The sequence below is a fragment of the Argiope bruennichi genome, chromosome 5 (assembly GCF_947563725.1).
Source record: "Argiope bruennichi chromosome 5, qqArgBrue1.1, whole genome shotgun sequence".
Lineage (NCBI taxonomy): Eukaryota > Metazoa > Arthropoda > Arachnida > Araneae > Araneidae > Argiope > Argiope bruennichi.
This window is the reverse complement of record NC_079155.1, coordinates 105,762,130-105,771,551: the sequence shown is the minus strand read 5'-3', so window position 1 is coordinate 105,771,551 and position 9,422 is coordinate 105,762,130. Positions and strand designations below refer to the sequence as shown.

General features: G+C 29.6%; 1 long non-coding RNA gene across 1 annotated transcript in view; it reads right to left on the bottom strand.

Moving 5' to 3' along the window:
* Window positions 1–772: 772 nt before the first annotated feature.
* Window positions 773–9,422, bottom strand: part of LOC129969458 (uncharacterized) — a 55,945-nt gene continuing 47,295 nt past the window's right edge. Inside the window, exon 3 of the long non-coding RNA XR_008784519.1 lies at window positions 773–1,014. This is a non-coding gene — a long non-coding RNA (uncharacterized LOC129969458). The remainder of the gene's footprint in view (window positions 1,015–9,422) is intronic.

The window sequence follows — 9,422 nt, the reverse complement described above, 5'->3', positions numbered from 1 at the left end:
CAATAAGTTTTTGGTCTCTAAGCCTATTTTAAGGGCTCTCCTCGTTTCAGTTAAATATAAATTATATATATAAATTCGAAGAGTTACTATTCTTGATTAACTTTATTAATAGACTTTTTTCATATGAAATTCGTTTTAATATCAATGTCCTGTTTGGTAAAATTGAGTTATTTGCACGTTACCTTAAAGATGTAGTTAATAATAAGGCTCAAACAACAACTTATTACAAGAGATATTCTGGATGTAAAGTGTTTTATAAGGTTTTTTTCCCAAACATTTCAAATATAAGCTCTTTAATGTCTTTTGATGTCCCGAAGAGTTATTATCGTTGTTTAACCTTTTTAGCAGTTATTTTCGGTACATATGGGAGTAAAATGATATATTTGCTGATAATATTTTTGTGATGAATGATTGTAATTGAATGTTAGATTCCATTTATAAATGATATATAAGCTAGTAGTCAACATTTATTTTACCATGATAAGGAGGGTACACTAATAGGTGGGGGATCTGGCTCATCCCATCGATGGCGGGACGTACTTCCTTCGGGGAGAGTTGTACCGTGGCCGGTGACGGCCCTTAGGACTCAACCACAGTTCCCACCAATTGCTGTTGCGGCGGTCCGGTCATTCAGTTTTATGGTTTAAATCCGTGTGCCTTAGGGCGGGTCGGAGAGTTAGATGGTTGACTTACCATGATAAGGACCCCCCCGGGGGGGGCACTTCGAATTGAGGATGAGATGCTTCCGGCATGGTGGTTGGATTTCGCCACCCTGGAGGGTACACTAATAGGTGGGGGATCTAACTTCTCCCATCGATGAAGGGACGTACTTCCTTCGGGGAGGGTTGTACCGTGGCCGGTGATGGCCCTTAGGACTCAACCACAGTTCTCGCCAATGTTGCTGTTGCGGTGTTCCGGTCATTCAGTTTTTAAGGTTTAAATCCGTGTGCCTTCGTGGCGGGTCGGAGAGTTAGATGGCTGACTTACCATGATAAGGAGTACATCAATAATAACCTGAAATATTTAAAATAAAATAAGATAAAAAAATTCTTTTTAAAAAGTATATTTTCATTAGATTGATATCCATTGTAGCTTAATGTCTTTATATTATTGCTATATTCCCTCCCCTGATATTTCAATTAATTGATATTATATTATTATTTTAATTGATTGGTACTCCACTGATTAAAATATTATTTCATTCTGTTGACTCTCAAGTAATGATAAAACATATTGTATATATGTATGTGGAGAGGTTTTTTGACCTAGAGCTGCCAAATTTAGGACAAAAATGTTTTAAATTTGGCTCTAGTAGCTTTCTATTTATCTATACTAATAATAAAACTGCACACGTGTGCATGTGCGGGCGCGCAGGGGTTGGCGCTCTATAGGAAAGACCCTTTGACCTGCAGCAAAATTTGGCTTATATATAGTTAAGGAGGGGATGTGCACTTTGGAATGTTTTTTTTAAATTTTTAATTAATAAAAAATTAAGTTGTATTTAAGACCAGAAAAGAGATTTCTTCGCAGTCTGAAAATTTCCTTTAAAATAACAATTTATTTGCTGTGCCATTTTTTCCTTCATTTTGGTGGTATCATTAAAAATTTTCTCAATTATTCTCAGTAACAGATTCGAAGTAGTTTCGTTATTTAATAGAAAAATTTTCGGCTATTCTTGAAAATTCAGGAAGAAAGAATGCTTGTTATCTGTGCAGTTTTCATAAGGTATCAGAAATTGAAATTACCTTTAATGGCACTATGATATTATGAGATTTGACACCATCAGGTAAGTTCATAATCATAAAAAACAAAAAACAAAAAAAGATGTAATTCTATTAAAATAACTCGCCTTTAAAAATCTGTCACGATTTGGTATTTTGTTGAGAAAGTCATGAAAATTGCATAAGAATATGAGATTTAAATGAAATTAAATGAAATCAATATTCTCTGCAAACTAGCAAGTATCTAAAGAATATTACTAATAAAAACATATATTTAGAGACATCTTTTAATTGCATTTTTAGAGCCTTAGCATGTAACTCTTTACTATAAAATATCTTGATAATTTAAAATCAGTTTTTCTAATTGTGAGTCAAATGGCGCCTTTCATATGTAAATAAAATTTAACTAAAATTAATCCATTGTCTGATGTTTAAGTTTTTAAAATATTAAAATATGTTTTTGACATCAAGAACACGCAACAGAAAAGAATTTCAAAATTCCATCTGGTGAAATTCATTTACAAAATTACATTTTTACAAACTTGAAATATATCAAGAGAATTAAGAATATGAAAAGAAAAAATATAGTCTTTCTTCAAGAAATTTCTCTAAATGAAAAAAAAAAAGTTCGGTATTTGAAATTTATTCTAGAATTTCATTCAATCAAATAAATAGTGAAATTGAATTTTTTACTTGGATTAGATCTCTCGACACAGAAAACTTCTCATTTCATGTTTTCTACTTTGTTTTATCTGTGGAAACAGTCTGCAAAGTGGTAACAATCAGAAGAAAATAGAGCACTTATTAGCCCCAATAAACAAGCACAAACATAAACCAGACACAATAAAATTTCCCAAGAATCTCTTCTTTCCCGCCGAAATTCTTAAAAGTTAATTTTACAGCCTCCACTCCAATATCAACAACAGCTTTGGCGAAACACTCAACTTCAGATGAGTAAGTTTTTACCGTGTATTTGCTGGCGAGGTCCAGAATAATGCAAGAACAACAGGAAAAAGCCTTCCAGCACGAGCTAATAAAAGAAACATATTCGCCCCACATTTTAGCAAAAAAGTTCGTGTCTGAAAGAAAAAAAAAAGTTTTTAGAGTCCCGGATTTGTACTTTTTGTCCCACTTACTAAGAACGTGCTTTTAGCCTCGACGTCTTGCCTTAACCGGAGTCGTAAAATATTTCTTTCAGGATTATGGTAGATATTTATGGCTCTTTTTCAAAAAAGATAAATCGATAGAAAAATTTGATGACTTTGGAATCACTGTATAGTTTGTCTTTGTATGTATGACGACGTTTCGAAAAGGTTTCTATGAAAAAAAAATATTAAGGTATCATCAGTTTGTGCCTCTTGATTTTATGAATATTTCGAAAAGGCAAATATTTTAAAAGGAACGTCGGAATATTTATCTAGATAGAGATCCATATTGTGGCCAATATTTATTTTAAAATGTTACACATGAAATATGGATAGCATGTACTAATAAAACGATATATTTTTGTAGGACTTTTATTCATTTTTTTAAAATGATTTTTAGAGTATTAGTAAACATTCTTAAAATTAAACTACGCATGGCATTTCAAAAAGCTATTTAGTCTTTACAAATTCTTTTGAATATGTGAGAGATAATTTATAATAATTTAAAAGTATATATTTTACTCTCTATATATTATTATAAATTAATGCGGTTTTTTGAGATGTTTCTCTTAAATTATTTCTACATAATTTAAAAAGACAACAAACTACTACAAGTAACAAAACTGCTACATTAAATTCTATATAAAGCAATATCGAATATCTTATATAATTTATTTTTGTATTAAACTGTATAAAAATTAAAATACATCGTGTTGAGCAAAGGAAATTCGTGATATCAAGGTATCAAAATATGTAAAATCTTCTATGATACTGAAAATTGATGCTGAATTATGCGACAATTATTTCTACATAATTTTAAAAGACAACAAACTACTACAAGTAACAAAACTGCTACATTAAATTCTATATAAAGCAATATTGAATATCTCATATAATTCATTTTTGTATTAAACTGTATAAAAATTAAAATACATCGTGTTGAGCAAAGGAAATTCGTAATATCAAGGTATCAAAATATGTAAAATCTTCTATGATAATGAAAATTGATGCTGAATTATGCGACAACTATTTCTACATAATTTAAAAAGACAACAAACTACTACAAGTAACAAAACTGCTACATTAAATTCTATATAAAGCAATATTGAATATCTCATATAATTTATTTTTGTATTAAACTGTATAAAAATTAAAATACATCGTGTTGAGCAAAGGAAATTCGTAATATCAAGGTATCAAAATATGTAAAATCTTCTATGATAATGAAAATTGATGCTGAATTATGCGACAATTATTTCTACATAATTTAAAAAGACAACAAACTACTACAAGTAACAAAACTGCTACATTAAATTCTATATAAAGCAATATTGAATATCTCATATAATTCATTTTTGTATTAAACTGTATAAAAATTAAGAAAAATCGTATTGAGCAAAGGAAATTCGTAATATCAAGGTATCGAAATATTTAAAATCTTCTATGATAATGAAAATTGATGCTGAATTATGCGACAATTTATTTGTTTATTGGTATATGCCATTGATAAAATAAGCTTATAAACCCAAGATTCGTTCGAGCAAAAGTGGAATCTGATATAAAGTTGTCTTGTTAATATTAAAAAAATCTAATACAACAAATTATAAATTTATTTCATTTTTCTATTCCTTATATTACACAAATTTTTGTATTAAGGACTTAAAGAATCACGGAGTTATAAGTAATTAAGTTATGAAATAAGAAATAGTTTAATATTTGTATAAGTAATTAAATTATTTTGTAGTTTTTTTTTTAAATTTTATTACAATAATTGAATGAAACAAATAATTGTTAATAAACGATATAACATAGATAGTAGCTCATTAAGCGTATGAAATAAATTTTGGAACACAAATTATTCGAATATTACAATATGTAATTTTTTTTTCAAATATTGAATATTAAATGTATGTTAATATCATCAAAATTATTTAATTTTTATACTAATTTGAATTTAACATTGTTTAATAATATTTTATGTTTAAGAAAGTAAATGGTTCTTAATTAATGATATATCTCAAGCAGCTTTTTTTTTTATTATCATTTTAGTATTTGAGAAAGGTTTGAATGTAGATGCGATAGTAGGTAATAAGAACACTCTACCGTTCAGTGCAATAACAAAATTTAATTACAAATTTAAAAAAATAATTAACATTTTAATATTTACATTATTGGGATCTTGGAATCAGAATCTGCAATCGATTCTTTTGCCTTCATTAAATAAATCAACGTATTCAACATAGTGTTACAAAGGAACATTGGCCTTTACAAAATTTTGGAAGATCTTCTTCAGTTTGTATTTGAATGTTATTTATTTTGTATATTTAAAACAATATGGGTCACATTATATATATATATATATGTGTGTGTGTGTGTGTGTGTGTGTGTGTAATTAATTTCCAAGATTTTTTCTTAATTTAGCCCATAGTTACTTCATTCTAAAAATATTCTCTTATTTCGTGATCCAATTCCACTTTCAGTTTAATTAATTCCTCTGAAAAACTAATGCGCCATCAGTACTACGTATGAAATGACAGTGATACTTCCGTTGCCCTTGTCAAAGGTCAACATATGTATTCCATTGGCGCGTGGCTGGAAATCCCATGATATATAAGACTAGTGATCATTTGTTTCGTCCCGTTTTTGACTTCTTATTTTGTGCCGTGCTGTGACGGACGTGCCTTGTCCACGTCTGCTTGTAAATAATTATGCTTTCCCGGAATGGATATTAAAATGAAATTCAAAAATACAACGTCTCGTTGAATTTTTTGTCTTCAAACCTTCATTCTGCTTCAACCAAAATAATGTTATATATATAATGTGTGTGTGTATGGGTTCCATTTTCGTGATATATTTCGATTAAAAAAACAATGCCATTTAAGAATATGACTAGAATTGTGTAGTCATTATCAGAAGAGACAACTACCTGCAAGCATAGAAAGATTCGAAATATTCAAACTTGCCACTGATTGATGAAAATGTGATGATGTGATAACATTCAAATGTAAATATATTAGAATTTAAAAGAAAAGGGAATGATTACTCTTTTCAAAATCTGTCTGAGACATATAGCTTTCAGAAACAGAAGCACTTGACTATTCGTAAGCTCCATTGCATCCTCCTCAAATTGGCCCTGTATGAATCACTAACATTATGAATTAAAAATTCCCGGAAACAGTTCACTAAATTTCTCACGAAATAATGTTATTATTCGATGTAAAAAACTGTTTTGAGAAAATGTTCGACATATTTCTTAATGATTAGTGCCATAATTTACAAAAACTCAGCTTAAAAATCATAACGTAATATTGGCATGCCTTTCGTAATGCTTGCGTACAATAATGATTTTCACTTGAAATAAATTCATTTTATCTGATAATACCTCAAAGATTATGCATCACACAGAAAATATTTTTTAATACTTGGAATCCTGTTACTGAATATAAAGTCAATTTTTATATTTTAAGTACATAAGATTAGAAGAGAAGAAATTTTATGGAAAAATTTATCTTCTATAAATTGAGCAAATTTCACTCTACATTATAATATTTTTCCTTCGCTGGATAAAACATATTCACTATGAAATTAAAATTTTGAAAAAAAAAAAAATTACTAAAATAACTGCCTTTTTCAAAAAAGTGAAATGAAACGATAAGTGAAAATACACTTAATTATATATTTAAAAATGCTATTAATAACAGTTTATCGGTATTTATAGAAATTATTATTTTTTTGAGAAAATGAACTGTTAGCGACAAATCTTTACAGCATCATAATATTTTATAATACTAAAACTGAAATTTATCAAAACCTTGCTTTTAGTAAAACACTACCCATCTCTCGTCATTACCATAGCAACAGCATAATTTTGCTAATAAAACAATCCCTTTATTAGGTTCCAGCTGATGACAAGCTAACAATTTCACGGCAGCTATTTTGCTTTAATTGCGTTCTTCGTCTCCCATATCTAGTGTTCTCTATTTATTTCGGTTTCGACCCAAAATTCATTTATCTAGATACAGCTTGTCCAAACCCAATCTCAAATTCCAGTACTTAACTAAATTATGGAAAGTGTCCATTTAGCCAAACAATGTCCGGGGCCCAAAACTGAGCAGGAGATGCATATATCCTGTACGTTATTACGTGTTTCTCTAATTATTATTACTTCACAGAGCTACGACCTTAATGCAGCTGAGAGAACTGTAGACGTCTCTGATGTCTATTAACTGTTAGTAATGAGAAAGTTCACTAGCGGCCCTATTTATTCTCTCCGACCATGGATGCCCATTATTTCACTTCAGTATCGGAATTAAATTCACACTGGCAGGGAGTGGTCTATTGGTATGGACATCCCTCCAGTGCGGCATTCAAGGAGTAATGCGAACGGGAGTTTGCACTACGACTTTATTATGTCTACAACAAATGCACGTTGGTTGGTTTGATGTATGTCTTTGTACAGATGATATTAGATAACATTACGCGTATCATTATACAGATGAATCCGTTATGAAATGCATCTGAAATATGAATGCATTAATGTCAAACGAGACAGAATGGTTTAATAGCGAGTGCTGAATTTACATTGGATCTCAGAGTATGAATATTAACTGTCTTGGGATGAAATATTCAATGAAACTGAGTGTTGTTCCCTGTAAGAAGCTCATTTACAAAAAAGAGGGAAAGTGAGACCATAATTTTAAATTATAATATTGTTTAATGTAAATTCATTAGAATAATGCTTTTTTTAAAATCGAATGATATGATTCAAGTCTATTTTTAATTCCATCATCAATGGATTATCTCTCAAATGCATATTTCTGATAATTAGGTAAATATCTATGCACTGAAAATAATTGATACTGGATTTTTTAAATGGACTTTTGTACACAAAAAAATTATCCTCCCACCTCAAATGATTGGTTCTGTTTTGCTAATTTTTGTTTCCCTTAAGAGATCAACCCCCCGGGAGCACCTCAGAATGAGGATGAGATGCTTCCGGCATGGTGGTTGGATCTCGCCACCCTGGAGGGTACAGAAATAGGTGGAGGATCTGACTCCTCCCATCGATGACGGGACGTACTCCCTTCTGGGAGGGTTGTACCGTGGCCGGTGAGGGTTCTTAGGACTCAACCACAGTTCCTGCCAGTGTTGCTGTTGCGGCGGTCCGGTCATTCAGTTTTATGGTTTAAATCCGTGTGCCTTCGGGGAGGGTCGGAGAGTCAGATGGCTGACGTCCCTTAAGAGATCGCAACATCTAAATATGTCATCAATGGTCGCTTATACTCTACCACATTTCATTTTCAAGAATGATTTCAAAAATATTACTTCTTTGTACATTCTCAATACTCTGCCATGTGAAAATGCAGAAATCTTAGATGAAATATAAAGAACAGCATTTGATCTACAGGATTTATTTTTCGTTTTGAATCGACGGGATTATAATATTCCGACATATTCCAAATTTTTTACTTGTGGTCAGACGACAAGAATGAAAACGAAAATGACTCTCACACTTACTACTTGCATGCCATGTCGATATGAAAATAACATACAAATACAAATCGAGTAACACAAATCTATTCAAATCTTGAAAATCAAACCTAATACCTGGTTTACACCATCATATCAACATGGTTTTTACAAATAATGATGCATATTTCTATAATCTGTTTTACTGGATTTCAATCGCCATGATTATTTGCACGTTCAATCAAATTACAGAAAATGCAATGGCAAGTTTCAGTATCCCTTTAGATGATAATTTGTTTTTTAGATTGGCGTTCTCTATCTAACAGAAGAATATGGGAATGTTGAGAGCATAATATCTATTTTTTTCTATTATACTTTCGGTTTAGATTAGTTTTCTACAGAATAGTACTTATCGATACTTTTAAAAAATCGAATTAATGTCTATCAATGTAATCGATTGATCTATTGATTATAAAAGTCATTGGTAATTATCATTATTATAAACTTAGAGCATCAGATTAGGAATTTTAATGCAGTAAAATTAACTATTGTTTCAGACACGAAAAGAATGTTGAATTAATTATTAATCGTATTTAATAGTACATGTGAAAAAAAGTGTAGCATGTAATTTTAAAATTAAAGTTCTTATAAGATTTTAAATTATGTATACATTTCAAAATTCATATTCTTTTATAATTGAACTGAAAGAAAATTTAGATATTTCCGCAACTTTATTCTTATAAATAATTCCTAAACACCAGAACATCAAAAAAAATTTTAAACAGTCTTCAAATATTAATTCAATATAAAAAAAAGTATATCATCATATCAAAATAACTTTAAATGAAATATGAATTGTTTTTTGATATATATTTTTTCAGCCTTAATATTTAATTACAAATTTATTATTTTTCATATGTTAAAATTTGTTATACTAAAGATTTCAATTGTACTCTTCATTTGAACAATGAAAATTGGGGTCCAGATAAAGAAAAAAAAAATTAATTATAATTATTTTTTTCTAATCTGTCTTATATTAAATATTCTTAAATAAATTTTTTTAACATATCTTTTGAAATTTAAATCA